The 18,993-nt window shown below is 40.7% G+C and overlaps 1 protein-coding gene across 1 annotated transcript in view; it reads right to left on the minus strand.

Moving 5' to 3' along the window:
- The window catches only part of TNNI3K (TNNI3 interacting kinase), a 335,099-nt gene that overhangs the window by 41,846 nt on the left and 274,260 nt on the right, over positions 1-18,993 (minus strand). The window lies entirely within an intron of this gene.

The raw sequence follows: 18,993 nt of genomic DNA on the forward strand, positions 1-18,993 counted from the left end.
TAAAGCATTTTAAATCTTCTCCATTTTCATGTAGTACTCTAGCATTTAGCAGGCACATTTACAATTAACTACAGTTTTCTTTTCAGGGATTTCAAAGAAAGAAAAATTGAAATCCTTATTTCTGTCATTTCATGTAAATAGCTGTTGGCTAGAAAACATTCAGAAACCTTGACTGTAATCCAAATGGCAACTTGACTAGGAAATGGTCAACACTGTTGAATTTGACAAACAAGTAGTGTAGAAGGAGAAGAAAAACTATGAGAAATTTATGGGTAAAGCTGCTATTTAATGAGAAAAAGAACTGTTCTACTATCTCAAAGAGAATAAGTGATAAAAAGGAGAAGAGGGTGCTTGAATTAGAATTCTGAATTCCTGGCAAACACAGGATTTCTCTTCTCAGCCACAGAAAGGTTTATCCATCCCTGGGTAGAACTATGAAACAGTGAACAATTATCGCTAGTTTTAAACAAATAACACAAACTTCACATGGATGATATAAAGTGTTTTGTAGTATCTTCTCCTATCCTTGCAAAATCCAGGCAAGGTAATATCATGGTAACTACTTTGCTAAACCCAGGCCCAGGTTCACACTGTGTTTAGGAGGCAGAACTGAGATTTGACCCAGCTATCCCTGGCTCTAAAACGCTTGCCCTTTTCTAGCATAGCACACAGCTCCCACTTCCATTGTCAGCAAATCATCCTCTTCCTCCTGAGCGTCTCCTCCACCTGACACCTGTGCCCGGCCAGATTTTCACCGTGAACTAACTGTCAATATTCCCAGAAGGCTTTTCATTTCCTTCTAAAAGGGTATAGAATAGAAAAACATGCTGGTAACAAGCTAGCTCCCCAAATGAAGGCATGAAACCTGGAGCTGTCGCAGTCATTTTGTGACCAAGTGGCCACAAATATGAAAACGTGCTGAAGATGATGAAGGAGAAAAAAAGTAACCTGGGTCTTTGAAGGCCCGTCAAGCGGCAGTATCATTCCCCATAACAATCTCCTTTCAGACTTCTTGTTATGTGTAAAAATGAATCCCTGTTTTATTAAACGACTATCGCTGAGTTTTCTGTTATCTTCAGTTGAGAGCTTTCCTGTTTGATACATCAGTGTGAGCAGAAAGCTAACTAGCTAGATATTAGGTAACCAGTGATGCATTGAGTGGACAAGGAAGAATGTCACCTCTTGTCCTTCCCACTTCCTATACGTTATCCAGACGCCATTTTGAGGAGAGACACATCTGGTGCGTTCTGAGACTTTTCTCTTTTCCCCGTGTGGAAGCTTAGGAAAGGGCCATCTTCCTAGGGCCAAGATAGTGGTCAGCTCCAGGCACTTACCCTTTCAAACAAAACCTTTTCTCAGGTCAGAGAGGGAAAGTTTCATCCTTAAATAGTCACCCAGATATTCTCTGTTTCATTTTTCTTTTAAATATTCAGAGAGGAAAAGCATAGGATCCTTCTACAGAGTCGACCATTCTGAGGGATAACATGAGCTCAAGGGACTATGCACTTGGATACTTCTCTGTCTATAATATTTTCCCACAAGCCCTGTTTCTTTTCCTTTCATTGAAATATAATTGACATACAATATTATGCTACTTTCAGGTATACTACATAATGATTTGGCATTTTGCATACATTACAAAATGATCACCTTGGTAAGTCTAGTAACTGTCTGTCCCCATCCAAAGTTATTAGTATTATTGACCACATTCTTTTATTATATAGCTAGAGCCTTGTACCTCTTAATCTTCTTCACTAACTTTGCCCAACTCCCAGCCCCTCCCTTCTAAAACCATACCTCTGTCCTCTGCATCTGTATTTTCATTTTGTTTTGTGTTGTTTTTGTCAATTCCATATAAAAGGGAGATAATGCAGCATTTGTCTTACTCTGTCGGACTTAATGTCTGTTAGCATAATACCCTCCAGGATCCATTCATGGTATTGTAGATGGCAAGATTACATTTTTGGGGGGTGACTGAGTAACATGCCATTGTATGTATGGACCATGTCTTCTTTATCTAGTCATCGATGGACATTTAGCTTGCTTCCACATGTTGGCTGTTGTGAAATAATGCTGCAATTAACACAGGTGCATATACCTTTTTGAATTAGTGCCTTTGTTTTCTTCAGGTAAATACTCGGAAGTGAAAACGCCAAACTGTGTGGTAGTTCTACTCTTAATTTTCTGAAGAACCTCTGTATTATTTTCTGTAGTTGTTATTTAGTTGCTAGGTCATGTCCAACTCTTTTGTGACCCCCTGGACTGTAGCCCTCCAGGCTCCTCTGTCCATGGGATTTTGCAGGCAAGAATACTGGAGTGGGTTGCCATTTCCTCCTCCAGGATATCTTCCTGACTCAGGGATTGAACCCACATCTTCTGCATTTTCAGGTGAATTCTTTACCACTGAGCCACCTGGGAAACCCATAGTGGCTACATAAATCTACATTCCCACCAACAGTATGGCAGGGCTCCCTTCTCTCCACAGCCCCTCCAGTATTTACTGTGTGTGGATTTTGGGATAATAGCCATTCTGACAGGTACCAGGTACTCATTATAGTTTTGATTTGCAATTCTCTAAGAATTAGCTGTGTCCCAGAGATCATTGTATTTCCATTTAAATTTGTCTCCATGTATTTTTTATTTGCTTTTTGATTTCTTCAGTGCTGCATTGGTTATTTAGTAGCATACTGTTTAACCTCCATGTGGTATTTTTTGTTTGTTTTCTCTTGTGGTTGATTTCTAGCATCATATGTTATAGTCAGAAATGATTCCTGATATGATTTCAATCTTAAGTCTACAGAGGCTTATTTTGTCCAGCATGAGATCGATCCTTGAGACTGTTCCATGTGTACTTGAAAAAGAATGTGTATTCTGATGCTTTTAGATGGAATTTGATTTATATATATTAAATCCATCTGGTCTAATACGCTCTTTAAGCCACTATTACCTTATTCATTTTCTGTTTACAAGTTAGGTGACGCTGAAGCTGCTGGTCTGTAGCCCATACCTTAGCAAGGTCCAGTTCACATGCATAGAATAGATGAGAATCCTGAAACTCAGGGCAGGAAGGGACTTGCCCATGCCACACGGCTGATTAGTATGAGGGCAGCCCTCTGTCTCACACTGCAGCAGCTCAGCAAGTAGTGGAAAGATCATAAGACTTGGAGTCAGACTGATCTAGGCTTAATCTTGGCCCTGCTGTTTACTTGTTGCAAAGCCCTGGTAAGATCATTTATGTTTTCTGTGCTCCGGTTTTCTCATTTGTAGAATACTGATAAATAACTCCTAACTTGTAGAAGAGTTGTGATGTGACTGGCATACAAAAAAATGTACAACAGTGTCTGGAACAGTGATCAAAGCACACAATGTGTCTTCTCTTGCTTTTTTGACCAGGTTATCACTGCTATCAGTGCACCTGGCTTTATCTCCATCATCTCTCTCTTGGGGCCTAGGCTGTATTAGTATCCAGTGCATGCAGGGGGTCCATTAACAAAGATTGGCTAATAGATGCCTGATTAGGCCAAAAACAGAGGATTTAATTTTTTTTTTTTTTTTTTTTTGCTGTTTCTTCCCTTGTGGCTCAGCTGGTAAAGAATCTGCCTGCAATGTAGGAGACCTGGGTTCGATTTCTGGGTTGGGAAGATCCCTTGAAGAAGGAAAAGGCTACCCACTCCAGTATTCTGGCCTGGAGAATTCCAAGGACTGTATAGTCCATGCAGAGAAGGCAATGGCACCCCACTCCTTTACTCTTGCCTGGAAAATCCCATGGATGGAGGAGCCTGGTGGGCTGCAGTCCATGGGGTCGCTAAGAGTCGGACACGACTGAGCGACTTCCCTTTCACTTTTCACTTTCATGCATTGGAGAAGGAAATGGCAACCCACTCCAGTGTTCTTGCCTGGAGAATCCCAGGGACCGCAGAGCCTGGTAGGCTGCCATTTATGGGGTCGCACAGAGTCGGACACGACTGAGGCGACTTAGCAGCAGCAGAAGCAGTATAGTCCATGGGGTCTCAAGGAGTCAGACACGATTGAGCAATTTTCACTTTCACTTCACTTTGTGAAATGATTAAGAGGGTAAATATATTCTACTTGTGCATTTTTGGTACTTTTTTGCAACTAAGGTCTTTAAAAGAGCTGCTCATTAAAAAAAGCTTAGATAATATCACAAATATTAACGGTAGATATTTTTCATTCCACTTTGGTTAACACAGGAACTTTTTCTTTTCCTAGGTTACGATTTTTTCAGGTTAACTGCTTACCTAAATACTAAGAAAATCTCAATCTCATGGTTTTCAAGGAGATAATAAGAAACAATGACCTGTGAGATGTTTTCTCTAGTGAGAAATTTCCTGTTTCAAATACTGGCAAGCAGAAGGAAGGATATTTTTGCATTATATGAGGGTTAGATTCAGTCCACCTGAAGGTAGGTAAAGGTGGAAGAAGGTAAAGGTGAAAAGAAAAAAAGACAAACTGAGGAATTAAACCTGTGAAATTGTGCAGTGTCAATGAAAGAGCTGCTTCAGAAATCTATTTAGAAATCACTGCTCTTGTATCTGAATCATTACTGAGATACCAGCATCACCCACTTCTTATTACTGCAAACATAGCAACAGTTGCCATGCTAGCAAGAGATTCGAAGCACAAACACTGGAGTCAGGAGAGAGCAGGGCGGGGCTGGAGCTGGAGTCAGGGCTGCTGAACAGTGCACAGAGCTGCCTGTGCAGATTTAATTAGGCTGGTTTTTCTTTTTGGCCCTTGTGCTGTGCCCTGTCAGACATTTCAGTAGAGCAGCAGCAGTCTCAGAAGCAGCTTTTTCAGGCCAGGTCTTACTATCGGTTGTGCACAAACATCATTGTCAAAGGCAGGATCTGTGTGCTTTGATGAAGGCAAGGATGGGTCTGGGCCCTCCTTTTGTTTATGAATGGAGGAAGAACAAGTGTTCCTCTTCATTTCCAGGAATGAGAAACTCATAAAGCTCTTATCATTAGAAATCAGGCCGTTCATTGTCCCAATATGTCATTTCATCTAATTGAAAACTGAGAAATCTGTCACCATTTATTTAGCAGTTTGCCTCGGGCGAATCTTTACAGGTTCCCTTCCTGTGGCTGGGAATTAGTTAATTAGTATTACAAAGCGCTTGAAGAGGGACATGCACTCTGGCTCGCCCTTTGGGTTAAGAGGGAACCCATCTTAAGTTGCTAACTAGCACTGCTGCAGGAGAGAAAAGAAAATGAGATTACAGCATCAGAGTTGCCGTGGTGTGAGCTACAGCTTTCTGTCTTCAGTGCATATGTGGTAACCTACATATGTCACTCCCTCACTCTTTTCGTGCAAATCTTTTATGCTTGACAATAATTCAGGTCCTTAAAGCTTATTTTTTAAAAAAAAGCTTATATGCCCATTTGACATACGTAGGGCTCTTCTCATATCTTCACTTTTATCAATTTCCTGTTTTTCATCACTTCCTCTTTGGAATAGAATATTTTGTCTGATGTTCTTTCTTTTACATTTTTTATGAAGAAAGGCTATTTCAAACTATGGGTGGTTTAAAGTCAAGGAACTGAAGGGAAGGACTGACATTTTTCACGTGTTTCTAACTTTAAAGCTGAATGCCTCTGGTGAAATCTCTAAGCCTCTTCAGCACAGCAGTCAGAAGGCCGGTGGCCTCACCCGTGCTTTGTCAACTGAATGCTGCTGCTGCTAAGTCACTTCAGTCGTGTCCGACTCTGTGCGACCCCATAGACGGCAGCCCGTCAGGCTCCCCGGTCCCTGGGATTCTCCAGGCAAGAACTCTAGAGTGGGTTGCCATTTCCTTCTCCAATGCATGAAAGTGAAAAGTGAAAGGGAAGTCGCTCAGTCGTGTCCGACCCTCAGCGACCCCTAGGTGGCACTAAAGAGCAAGGCAACTAGAACAGAGCTACTAACACAACCGCTGTAGGTCCACAGAAGCTGAAAGGAAGTTCTTACACGAGATCGGGCACATTTCAGAACAGACTGTTTCCATTTTTGATTGATGGTAGGATAGCAGCAGCAAGAGATCCAGAGGACACCAGCAATCAATTTACAGTCTTCCATCTTTCATTTTGTGTGTGTATGTTTTCATCTGGGAATTGTTTTCTTATTTCACTAGTGTTTTCTGGGTGTGGCACCTAGGGCTGTGGTGAAGAGGTTTTCTGTAAATATAAACAGATGGATGTGCTTATTTTTTGACCTTTATGGAAACAGTTTTAACTTCCTGCAAGACCTCTCCGCTTTCTTTAATTTTACTCCCTTATTACGTGACATTCAGGGACATAATGAGAAGGTATAACAAGTGTGTTCACACCCTCCCATCAATGTGCAAAGCTATATATTTCCTCTCTCAACCCCATACCCCCATGACATTAAGAAATTTTCTGCTTTTGTTAATTAGAAAAAAATGTATGGGCAGTTTTGAGCTTAAAAAGAAAGAGATAAAAGGCAACTGACAGGCATCATGACACGTGCTTAGATTCCAGCTGCTCTCCTTTGGCTTTTATATTTTGCCAGCACAGACCCTTAATGAGCTTGATATCTGACCTTCAGCAAGTGAGTGTCACAAAAATTATACATCCCAGAGGTAAGAAGCATCCTGAGGAAAAAACTTGTCTCGCACCTAGATTAGGCAAGCAACTTCTTACTCTAGTCATTATACAATGTGAGCAAGGCCCATAGAATTAAGTCAAATTAGTTAGGCGACTTTCTACAAGCTCAGAAGATGATGGTGAACTGAGATGCTTTGATATACACTAAATTCTTTTGTATAAACAATGTTTAATAAGTAAAAGACAGTTCAGAAAGCCAAAGATGTTATCTTTGTATTATTTCCTTAAATTTATAAATCTTGAAATTGATGTGTAGAATCAGCTAAAAGATTCTGGGCCTTCATTATATTCATGAGTGAAACAGCAGTATTTCTTTTCATTTCTAGGATTGAAAAACTCATGAAAACCCTCATCCCTGAATAGTTTTTTTGCGGCACAAAATGTCAGCTAAAAGATTTTTTTTTTTTTTTTACAGTGAATTCAATTGACTACTGGAATAGAGAATACATATAATGAGAGAAAATGTATGGTTTTTACAAGATACTTAATTCAATAAGCAAATCATATTGAAGTAGAGTTATCTTCAGAACTGGTCCCTAAATATTTAGAAGGAAGGAGTTTATCTTTTCGTATGTTCTGATTAGTTTTTGCTGCTTCTAGAAATGTGGCCAGGGAGTCAGGCTGGCTTCTAGAAACGTGACTAAAAAAAGATAGAGGGCAGGGTTAGGCCATGGCCTGCTGGTGAATGAGGCAGCAGATGTGGAATTTGTTTGGGTCAGTTTAGGCATGTATGAGTGCAGGCAGCTGATTATAAAGGATTGTTATGAGCAGACAGAAGCTGAGATAAAGTGGCTATTATCAGAGGTAGTCAGAGTGAGAAGGGAAATTTTTCCTTCAAAGGCTGTATTGGCCATGGACTGAGAATGTGCTATGTTCCGTTGAAGCTGGCAGAGCATCTGAGGGAGGTAGTTCAGTACTCTGGGTAGCTCCCTGCTGATCATCCTCAAAGTGCAAACCAGAGGTTAGAAGTTTCTGCTTCTTGAAGATAGTTCAAACATGTTGGCCAAGCAGAGCCTCAGAGACAGCATGATGTAATGGAAACACTACATTACACTATAGACAGACCCAGGTTCAACTATTAATTACCATTTTCTCACTATACAGTTTCATTCAAATTACCTAAATCATTGGAGTCTCAGTTTGTTTTATATGGAAAATGGAAACCAGGAGACCAACTTTATTAAGATAATTCTAAAGATGAAACAGAATAATATTGTGAGACCTGTCATGATCATTCATTAATTCCACAAGTAGATATTTAGCACCTATTAGACCTTGTTCTAAGTACTGGAGACACAGCATCAAAAAGGAGAGAAGTTCATGTTCTCATGATGTTTACATGACAAAATAAAGAGCGAGAATTATCAGAAACAATAAGCTACATACTTATATCTAAAAACTTCATATATAGAAACAGAAGATATTCAGATATATGATAGAATATAAAATAAGACTGTATGAAAAAATAGAAGTGTGCAGAAGAAACGGATTTTCCAAACAGTCTAGTCAAATTGAAAAAAGTATACAATTTCTAGGATTGAAGTAGATATTAGAAATGAATTGAATCAGAATTGCAATGAAGAGAGCAGCATGTTAGATCCAGCTACCAAGGGTACTAGATAGATTTGAAGAAGTCACCAGAAAGCAGCACAGAGAAAATAAAGAGCAGAAAATATATTTTAAAAAAGAGTGAGAAATGTGGAAAACAGAGTGAGAAGATCTAAAATACATCTAATTAAAATTCCATAAAGAGAGAATAAGGAGATGGGGTAAAGACATATAAGAAGTGGTGAATAAGAGTTATTCAGAATTTATACAGTATATCAATCTTCATATTCTAGATACCTAATAAGTTCAAAGCAAGATAAATTAAAAAAAAAAATCCATACCTATATACAACTTAGTTACACTGTACAATACCAAAGACAAAAATTCTAACAGCAATTAGAAAGTCCAGATTAAAAATAAAAAAATGATGATTAAGTTCACAGATGATATTTTATCAGCAGCAACAACAAAGGTGTGGAAACACATCTTAAAGGTGCAGGGGAAAATTAATTAAACACCTTAAATCCTGTATCTGCTAAAATATCTTTCAGGAGAGAGGGAAAACAAAGGTGTTTTCAGATGTTTACTTCTATTAATAAGAGTCATGTTAAGGGAATTTTTAAAGATGTGTTGGAGAAAAAGGAAAATTATCTAGGAAGATGATGTAAAATGTAAGCATAATGAATAGTGAAAGAGCATATATTGGCAAATCTAAATAAACCATAGCTGTGTAAAAACCAAAATAATACTTAGACTGTGGAATCAGAAAAACCAGGATGAAAATAAAATAATGGACAGAAATATATAATTCAAGAGGGAATGAATGAGACTAAAATTCTCTAAGATCTCTCTTTTGTTTGAGAGTAGGAAAAATAAATTAACATAAAATTTATTAAATTTAATATGCTTAAGTTTCTAGGATACCCCTTAAGGAATAGAAAACCACTGTGTCTATGCAAATAATCCAAAGGAAAACAAGAACAGAATACAGTGAGGAAAAAACCTAGAGAGAATAAAATAATATGGAAGCAATGAAGTCAAATTATTTCAGCAAAAACAATGAATTAATATGTAAAAAGTATACGAACCTCACAGAGAAGATTATAAAACCTAACTAAAAGATATTAAGGAATATCTAAATAAATGCAAAAACATCATGTTCAGGGCAACGGAGACTCAATATCATAAAAATGTAATATCGTCCCAAATTGATCTACAGATTTAAAATACTTATAATCAAAAGCTTATGATTTTGAGAAAAATGCAAGCTGATTATAAAATTTATATGGAAGAGAAAAAGTCAAGAATAATCCAGAATAGTCAAGATGGGATGTACCTTATCAGATATCAAGAATTTAATAATGCTATTGTAATTAAAATTGTATATAACTGACACAGGGATAAACAAATGTCCCCACGGAAAAGAACAGACAAACTGAAAACAGACCTATCTAAATATAGATCCTTGATATGTGAAAGAACCATTATTACAGGTTACTGGGAAAAAGACGATTATTCTTTTTAAAAAAGAGGAAAAGAAAGTTCATGGTCATCATTTCACATTTGTTCATCCAGTTCTGTTTTTACCTGAACTATATTTCCATCACCTCTCTCTTCAGTGAAACCTTTTTCAACTACCTCAACTCAAAGCAATCTCCCCTTTTTAAACACAATGGGAATAAAAGTGTTAATCCCTTTCAATGACATCTTTATTCTGGGGGACTTTCTAAAGCATTGTAGGAAATTCAACACTTGCCCTGCCCACTAAACACCAGTAGTACCTCCCTAAAGTGAAAGTGAAGTCAAGTTGCTCAGTCTTGTCCCACTCTTTGCGACCCCATGGGGTGTAGCCTACCAGGCTCCTCCGTCCGTGGGATTCTCCAGGCAAGAATACTGGAGTGGGTTGCTGTTTCCTTCACCAGGAGAACTTCCCAACCCAGGGATCAAACCCGGGTCTCCCGCATTGTGAGCAAACGCCTTACCATCTGAGCCACAGGGGAAGACTCAGTACCTCCCTCAGTTCAGTTCAGTAGCTCAGTCGTGTCCGACTCTTTGCGACCCCATGAATCACAGCACACCAGGCCTCCCTGTTCATCACCATCTCCCGGAGTTCACTCAGACTCACGTCCATCGAGTCAGTGACGCCATCCAGCTATCTCATCCTCGGTCGTCCCCTTCTCCTCCTGCCCCCAATCCCTCCCAGCATCAGAGTCTTTTCCAATGAGTCAGCTCTTCGCATGAGGTGGCCAAAGCACTGCAGTTTCAGCTTTAGCATCAGTCCTTCCAAAGAAATCCCAGGGTTGATCTCCTTCAGAATGGACTGGTTGGATCTCTTGCAGTCCAAGGGACTCTCAAGAGTCTTCTCCAACACCACAGTTCAAAAGCATCAATTCTTTGGCGCTCAGCCGTCTTCACAGTCCAACTCTCACATCCATACATGACTACTGGAAAAACCATAGCCTTGACGAGAGGGACCTTAGTTGGCAAAGTAATGTTTCTGCTTTTGAATATGCTATCTAGGTTGGTCATAACTTTTCTTCCAAGGAGTAAGCATCTTTTAATTTCATGGCTGCAATCACCATCTGCAGTGATTTTGGAGCCCCCCCAAAATAAAGTCTGACACTGTTTCCACTGTTTCCCCATCTATTTCCCATGAAGTGATGGGACTGGATGCCATGATCTTCGTTTTCTGAATGTTGGGCTTTAAGCCAACTTTTTCGCTCTCCTCTTTCACTTTCATCAAGAGGCTTTTTAGTTCCTCTTCACTTTCTGCCATAAGGGTGGTGTCATCTGCATATCTGAGGTTATTGATATTTCTCCCGGCAATCTTGATTCCAGATTGTGTTTCTTCCAGTCCAGCATTTCTCATGATGTACTCTGCATATAAGTTAAATAAGCAGGGTGACAATATACAGCCTTGACGCACTCCTTTTCCTATTTGGAACCAGTCTGTTGTTCCATGTCCAGTTCTAACTGTTGCTTCCTGACCTGCATACAGATTTCTCAAGAGGCAGGTCAGGTGGTCTGGTATTCCCATCTTTTTCAGAATTTTCCACAGTTGATTGTGATCCACACAGTCAGAGGCTTTGGCATAGTCAATGAAGCAGAAATAGATGTTTTTCTGGAACTCTCTTGCTTTTTCCATGATCCAGCAGATGTTGGCGATTTGATCTCTGGTTCCTCTGCCTTTTCTAAAACCAATTTGAACATCAGGGAGTTCACGGGCCACGTATTGGTGAAGCCTGGCTTGGGGAATTTTGAGCATTACTTTACTAGCATGTGAGATGAGTGCAACTGTCTGGTAGTTTGAGCATTCTTTGCCATTGCCTTTCTTTGGGATTGGAATGAAAACTGAGCTTTTCCAGTCCTGTGGCCACTGCTGAGTTTTCCAAATTTGCTGGCATATTGAGTGCAGCACTTCCACAGCATCATCTTTCAGGATTTGAAACAGCTCAACTGGAATTCCATCACCTCCACTGGCTTTGTTCGTAGTGATGCTTTCTAAGGCCCACTTGACTTCACATTCCAAGATGTCTGGCTCTAGACTAGTGATCACATCATTATGATTATCTGGGTTGTGAAGATCTTTTTTGTACAGTTCTTCCGTGTATTCTTGCCACCTCTTCTTAATATCTTCTGCTTCTGTTAGGTCCAGACCATTTCTGTCCTTTATCGAGCCCATCTTTGCATGAAATGTTCCCTTGGTATCTCTAATTTTCTTTTCGAGATCTCTAGTCTTTCCCATTCCGTTGTTTTCCTCTGTTTCTTTGCATTGATCGCTGAAGAAGGCTTTCTTATCTCTTCTTGCTATTCTTTGGAACTCTGCATTCAGATGCTTATATCTTTCCTTTTTTCCTTTGCTTTTTGCCTCTCTTCTTTTCACAGCTATTTGTAGGGTCTCCCCAGACAGCCATTTCGTCTGAGGTCAGGGGCGGCCGGGTGAAGCCACCTCGCACCTGGATGCCAAAGGCAGTGACCCTGAGGAGCCACCCATGCCCGAGGCCAGGGCCAGCGGCTGGGAGGAGCATCCCAAGGAGTGGGCTGCACAGGTGCAGGAGGGCCTAGAGGACCCACGTTGAAGGTCAGGAATGGCAGCGGTAAGGAGATACCCCTTGTCCAAGGTAAGGAGCAGCGGCTGTGCTTTGCTGGAGCAGCCGTGAAGAGATACCCCACGTCCAAGGTAAGAGAAACCCAAGTAAGTTGGTAGGTGTTGCAAGAGGGCTTCAGAGGGCAGACACACTGAAACCATACTCACAGAAAACTAGTCAATCTAATCACACTAGGACCACAGCCTTGTCTAACTCAATGAAACCAAGCCATGCCTGCAGGGCAACCCAAGACGGGCGGGTCATGGTGGAGAGGTCTGACAGAGCTTGGTCCACTGGAGAAGGGAATGGCAAGCCACTTCAGTATTCTTGCCTTAAGAACCCCATGAACAGTGTGAAAAGGCAGAATGATAGGATACCAAAAGAGGAACTCCCCATGTCGGTAGGTACCCAATATGCTACTGGAGATCAGTGGAGAAATAACTCCAGAAAGAATGAAGGGATGGAGCCAAAGCAAAAACGATACCCAGTTGTGGATGTCACTGGTGACAGAAGCAAGGTTTAATGCTGTAAAGAGCGATATTGCATAGGAACCTGGAATGTCAGGTCCATGAATCAAGGCAAATTGGAAGTGGTCAAACAAGAGATGGCAAGGGTGAACATCTACATTCTAGGAATCAGCGAACTAAAATGGACTGGAATGGGTGAATTTAACTCAGATGACCATTATATCTACTGCTGCAGGCAGGAATCCCTCAGAAGAAATGGAGTAGCCATCATGGTCAACAGAAGAGTCCGAAATGCAGTACTTGGATGCAATCTCAAAAACGACAGAATGATCTCTGTTTGTCTCCAAGACAAACCATTCAATATCACAGTTATCCAAGTCTATGCCCCAACCAGGAGCGCTGAAGAAGCTGAAGTTGAACGGTTTTATGAAGACCTATAAGACCTTTTAGAACTAAGATGCAAAAATATGTCCTTTTCATTATAGGGGACTGGAATGCAAAAGTAGGAACTCAAGAAACACCTGGAGTAACAGGCACATTTGGCCTTGGAATGTGGAATTAAGCAGGGCAAAGACTAATAGAGTTTTGCTAAGAAAATGCACTGGTCATAGCAAACACCCTCTTCCAACAACACAAGAGAAGACCCTACACGTGGACATCACCAGGTGGTCAACACCGAAATCAGATTGATTATATTCTTTGCAGCCAAAGATGGAGAAGCTCTATACAGTCAACGAAAACAAGACCAGGAGCTGACTGTGGCTCAGATCATGAACTCCTTATTTCCAAATTCGGACTTAAATTGAAGAAAGTAGGGAAAACCGCTATACCATTCAGGTATGACCTCAATCAAATCCCTTATGATTATACAGTGTAAGTGAGAAATAGATTTAAGGGACTAGATCTGATAGATAGAGTGCCTGATGAACTATGGAGTGAGGTTCGTGACATTGTATAGGAGACAGGGATCAAGACCATCCCCATGGAAAAGAAAAACAGTACCTCCCTAGTCACTGGGAAATACAGAAAATACCAAAACACACAAAAATACTTCCTAGAGTTCCCAAAACTCTAGACTATTTTTTGGGAAATGATGGGATCATTGTCTAGAACCACTGGAACATCTGATGTTCAGGGAAAGGTAGAACTGGAAACGTGTCTCACTGGTCATTTTGGACTCTGGATTCAGGGTGACATGACTTCACTTAATTTTAGAGGCCATGTGGAATTGTTGGTGGTTGTAAAGTAGGGTAGTGATAAAACAGGAGGTCTACAGAAGGAGGATTGTGCTGGCAGTAGAAGGTTGAGTAGATTAGGGCCTGGGGAAGCTGGGATGGGAGTGAGAGAAATTAGAGACATGCATGACAAAGGAAGCCCAAGTTTGGACAAAGGGACTGGAGGCTAATGTTGTGTGTGTGTGTGTGTGTGTGTGTGTGTGTGTGTGAAAGAGAGAGAGAGAGAGAGAGAGAGAGAGAGGAAGAGAGAGAGTTTAGAAAGAGAAAGAGTTGGAACCATGGGTTGAAATGATTGTCGTGAGCTGGCAGGAGAAAGAAATGAGGATGAAGAAGGGATTGAAAGAAAATGAACATTTAAGGAGCTTGAGGGAAAATTTCAGTACAAAAAAGCATGTAGAAGCGGTGGTAGACTAAAAAGGGGGGTAATTTGCCCTTCGGTAGTGAGGAAGAGACACCAACCATGGCTGTTACTGGATAAACATCTTGCTCCACAGCGGTGAGTGGACATGAGCCCTTCACTGCTTCTTTTTTTCATTCCTCCGAGGTTTCATGGTGCTATCATCTTATACAATTGCTGCATTCTGGAAAAACTGTGTAAATTAAAAATTTATACCTTATATTCAAGTTTTATAAATTGAATTGCATTCTAAGTGCACTAGGCAAGCTGTCTATTTAAAGGAATCCTCTGATGGACCCTTTTGTAATGTGAAAAATTAATTCCAAATGAATCTGTTTCACAGTTCCAATCTCTGTATCTCTGCTTTTCTTCTCCTGGACAGCTAACTAGGTCATAGCATTCTATTCTCAGAGCCCAGCCCCACACAAACACTAATTGGTTTTCACATCTGAAAGGTTGTGTATCACTTTGTCATTTCTAAATTTACATGATGCGATCCATGTACAAGATGGGAGATTTCATACCCTGTGGGAGGAGCAAGTGCCACATGCTTAGTTTTCCAAATATATCGAGAGACACAAAATATTTTAAAAGAGGCAGAACTTCAGGAGTGCCTTCCTTAAACTCAGATTTCATCAGTTTGGGGTTTCTTTGGGAATTAATGAATGCTTATTACCCATGGAGAAAATATCTGACATAGTTTCCCACCTTGATACATATTTTATAATAGAAGATAATAATTAAAAACAAATGTGGAAACAAACAAAAACCAAAACCCCCACCTAATCAAAAATTACAAAACTACAGACTGTAAACTTTATAACCCCAAAATCAAAAAAAAAATAAATGCACCATTTTAAATATATTGTTGAGGGCTCTGGAACCCAAAATTGGGAATGTACATTAGTCAACATACAGGTCAAACCTTATTGTTACTTAAGAAAAAAATTATGCTGGACTAAAAATCATACCTTGTGTGACTGTAATGAATTAGTTAGGCTGTCTCTTAGATCAGAGGTTGATAGAACCTTGCAAGGACTTTTGGGAGAGACCACATAGGCATGTAGGCTTTACTGGTGGCTCAGCAGTGAAGAATCCTCACCTCTAATGCAGGAGCTACAGGAAACGCAAGTTTGATCCCTGGGTGGGAAAGATCTCCTGGAGGAGGGCATGGCAACCCACTCAAGTGTTCTTGCCTGGAGACCCTCCCATGGACAGAGGAGCCTGGCAGGCTACAGTCCATGGGGTCACAAAGAGTCGGACACAACTGAAGCAACTATGCACACACACAGGCACTTGCCTTCGGAACAGTCTCCTTTGGTAACAGCTGCTGTTTCACCTTGGCTCTCAGGTTCTTCTTTCATTTATCCTATCAGTTGCATCAGAGTGACTGGCAGGTTAGATTGTAGCATTCTCTTCCAGCGTGTTCCTCATGCTTGGATGTATATTGTACTCAACTGGGAAACTTTAAAAGCTTCCGATGTCTGGGTGACATCGCCATGGATTTTGGTTTAATTGGTCCTGGGCGCTGGTACTCGTCAGAGTTCCCCCAGGTGATTCTAATGTGCAGCCAAAGAGCCACAGAATTCCAGGCTGCTAAATTCATGGCTCTGCGGGATCCTTGGGCTCTTGGACTTTAAGAACCTATTGATCTCTGGTCTCATGTGCTCTGTCTTTCATATACACATGCTGAAAAGACAGGTTTGGGAAGAGTAGTTGAATTCTTTCCCTGACCAACTTCCAGGAGGCACTGGAAGAAGTTCAGCAAATATAAGTATTGGCAAAATACATCAAACTTCTGAAAAGTGACACCTCTTGTGCCAGAGAAATTCAGAAAGCATAGGAGCATCCTGGGTGAGAATTCCAATTCTGCTTCCTTAAACTTAGTAAAATTACTTACCCTTTCTCAGCCTCAGTTTCCTTATCTATAAAATTGGAATACTTCCTTTCTAAGGTTTACTCAAATGACTATTCAAAGTGTCTAAAATAGTGCTTAGCATGCCATAGAAGTGCATAGTTACAGCTGTTTAAACAGAAAGAATACAGAAGATAATTAAAGCTTATCCACTGACTATGCTCCAAAATAATAATAATTAAAAATTATTGAGCCAATTTATTCAATTATTTATCCATGGAACGAATATTTATTACATACTGACTTCATTCCAATCATACTGCTGGCTACTAGGGACACAGATATGAATTAAACAGACATGATTCCTATCTTGGTACATCTTACAACTCAGCTAAGTGCTTTATTTCTGGAGGTGATTTCAAGTAGTCCAAAGACTGAGCTTTCTAGAGGGGTGGTATGACTACAAACTGATCTTCACCATACCCTCACAGCAAATATTCAGAGTGTACTGGGCCGTTAAGAAATTTGTACCAAACAGACAGACAAGCACTTTATCAGGGTTTCATAACTGTCTTGAAGGGCCAGGGAGGTATAAAATCCCTTATGAGAATATCAAAGGGAGCATCTCAGAACACCTGATGATTTGTGCCCACTGTTTGGGCAGTTTTGGGAGTAGCGGTGTACCTTCTGGTACCTTCTGGGTTCTCCTAGGCCAGAGAAGCTGTGTTCCCTCCACCCCCAGCTCACCCAGTTGGGTGTGCTGCTGTGCCTCCCGTCCACACAGTCATCTATGTGTTGTAAGTTGTGACTTTCCTACATTATGGGAACTTGCATCTTTTGTTTGGGTCTGTTAGCATTTTTCAGCCAATAACTTTCTCTTTTGACAATACTGCCTCTCCCAATCACAGTCCTAACAGCTGGTATTATTGTCTGTGTATTACATATAAGGGGCTTCCCAGGTTGCCCTGTGGTAAAGAATCTGTCTGTCAAGCAAGAGACGGGGTTTGATCCCTGGGTTGGGAAGATCCTCTGGAGAAAGAACTGCAACTCACTCCAGTATTCTTGCCTGGAGAACCCCATAGACAGAGAAACCTGTGGGCTGCAGTCCAAGGGGTCACAAAGAGTTGGGCAGGACTTCATGACTAAACTGCCACTCACCATTAGGTGTAAGACTTAGGTAACTTGCCCAAGGTCACTTAACTGAGTTGTTAAGAGGCAAAGCCAAGACTGAACCTCAGATCTGTCTGACCCAAGAGCTCATTGTTTTAACCTCTGCCTCACTGGACAAATATTAGGTGAGCATGCTTTAGAAATACCAAAATCTGGCTCTTCAGAGAATTAATTTTAAAACCACAAGTAAAGAAAAAGGAGAGCAGATGGAACTAGAAGATGATGCTGGGACTCAACCTAATCTAATATTGGCCTATGAGCTCCTTATGAAATGATGTGAGACTGGAATCCAATAAAGAATTGTGTCCAGTTTGCCTTGTTATCAATCAGACCTCCTGATACTTAATTTCATGACAGTCCATAGATTAAAGTCTAAATGATTAAGGTTCCCACCTCTTCAGAGCTGTAGCTGCAACCCTTTTGTCAAACCAGGAATGTAATAACTATGGCTAAAAAGGCAATAGTAGCAATTTGTAGAGGGTACAGGACCCTTGCTAAAACTAGATAATCTTTCTCCACCTTTAGGATAAAAATTTTGACAGAATGTGTGGATGTGCATATGTGTGTGGAAGTGCACGTGTGTAATGGCTTATGTGCAAATGCTCTTGGGTGCGTGTAGTCAGACAGAGATTTTAAGCTAGCCTTTTCTGATTCTCCACAGGTTGCAGTATACACTTTGAAAGCTATCTATCCAGCTCACTGTAACTGCTTTTATTGGTCCCTATCCCAATCAGGTCATTGTCAACCATGTTTACAGAATGAAATATGACCCCATCTCCATTCCAACCACATTTGTTTAGACTAGAAGTGGTCATATGACCCAAAGGGACCAATCATGTTTTCTCTCATGGCTGACTGTACTTATCATTCTGCTTTTTGTGTTTATACCCTTTGCCATATGACTTTGTAGGACCTCCCACTAGAGGGTGAGTATATTTTCTCTCCCTGTCAATGTCAGACTCAGCCCTGTGACTTGCCCAAGGAATGCCAGGGGATACAGGAGACTGTCTAGTGGGGACTGGGGCATGTAAATGGCAGTTTGTTGTGGAAGAAGGCTGAACTCACCTTTTCTCTTTTTCTGACTTGCCCTTTTTGCTTAAACTTATTTGTGGCTTTTTTCTTTCATTGAGGTGGAGTTCGCCACTTTAAAGTGAACAAGTCAGGGGCATTTAGAACATTCACAGTATTTTGCAACCACCACCTCTATCTAATTCCAAAATAGTTTGATTGTCCCCAAATAGAACCCTGCGTCCAAGAAACAGTGTTTCCTGATTTTCCCCTTCTCTACCCAGATCTTGGCAACCACCAATATTTTCATTTCTATGGATTTACCTATTGCTCTTGACTGAATTGTGTCCCCCTCCCTCCAATTTCATATGTTGAAGCCCTAACGCCTCATGTGACTGTATTTGAAATAGGACCTTTACAGAGATGAGTAGGGTGAAATGAAGTCAAAAGAATGAAGCCTTAATCTGACAGAATTGTTGCCCTTATAAAAAGATAAAAAGACTCCAGAGCTCTCTCTGCCACATGAGGGTGAGGTAAGAAGGCGACCATCTGTAAGCTAGGAAAATGGCCAACTCTAAGTCCCGTTGGAACCCAACCATGCT

Source organism: Budorcas taxicolor, chromosome 3 (assembly GCF_023091745.1).
Source record: "Budorcas taxicolor isolate Tak-1 chromosome 3, Takin1.1, whole genome shotgun sequence".
NCBI lineage: Eukaryota > Metazoa > Chordata > Mammalia > Artiodactyla > Bovidae > Budorcas > Budorcas taxicolor.